This window comes from Miscanthus floridulus, chromosome 4 (genome assembly GCF_019320115.1).
Source record: "Miscanthus floridulus cultivar M001 chromosome 4, ASM1932011v1, whole genome shotgun sequence".
In the NCBI taxonomy this organism is placed as follows: domain Eukaryota; kingdom Viridiplantae; phylum Streptophyta; class Magnoliopsida; order Poales; family Poaceae; genus Miscanthus; species Miscanthus floridulus.
Genome location: NC_089583.1, coordinates 92812008 through 92812784, shown reverse-complemented (window position 1 = coordinate 92812784; position 777 = coordinate 92812008). Strand labels below are relative to the sequence as shown.

The following is a 777-nucleotide window of genomic DNA, read 5'->3' as shown; positions in this document are numbered from 1 at the left end:
ACACCTATTTCCTGAATGTCCAATGTTTCCACACACTTCACATGTCATGCGAGAATCATGAATATGTATGACTTCTAGCTTCTCATTGGCTCGATCTTCAAGCTTCTTCATCTGCATGTCCATCTTGGCAGATAGCATGTCTACCTCCTTGAGTTGATGCATACCTCCACCCCTCTTGTGGGTTTAAACATGTTCTTCATTCCAACCTTGATTGGAGGCCATCCTCTCCACAAGAGCTATTGCAGCTGGTATGGTGAGTGACAGGAATGCACCTCCAGCAATAGCATCCATAGTCTCACAGGTACTATTGGTCAACCCATGGTAGAAAGTCTACATGAGTAGCCAATTCTCCATCTCATGATGAGGACATTCTGCAATGTAATCTTGAAAGTGCTCCCATGCCTTAGGGACATATTCATGGTGTTGTTGCTGAAAGCTTGAAATTCTCCCACGTAGATCATTGGTCTTGTCTATGGGAAAGAACTTTGCTAGGAAAGCAGTGGAGCAGTTATCCCATATAGTATTTCTATCTTTGTTGGTGTAGAACCATTGCTTTGTCTTCCCCAAGAGTGAGAATGGGAAGAGGCGAAGAAATATGGAATCTTGGGTTACTCCTTTAATGGTGAAAGTGCTACAAATCTCTAGGAAGTGTTGGAGATGTGCACTCGTATCTTCATGTGCCTTTCCACAAAACTGGTTTGCTTGCACCATATTGATGAGAGCTGGCTTGAGCTCGAATCTATTATCTCTAACATTGACTGTTGGCCTAGTACAGAT

The 777-nt window shown here is 43.1% G+C and overlaps 1 non-coding gene across 1 annotated transcript; it reads left to right on the top strand.

Annotated features, from left to right (window-relative positions):
• The first annotated feature begins 352 nt into the window (after nucleotides 1-352).
• On the top strand, nucleotides 353-458 carry LOC136553038 (small nucleolar RNA R71). The gene has a single exon (XR_010782944.1). It is a non-coding gene; the product is annotated as a small nucleolar RNA R71 (small nucleolar RNA).
• The last annotated feature ends 319 nt before the right edge of the window (nucleotides 459-777 follow it).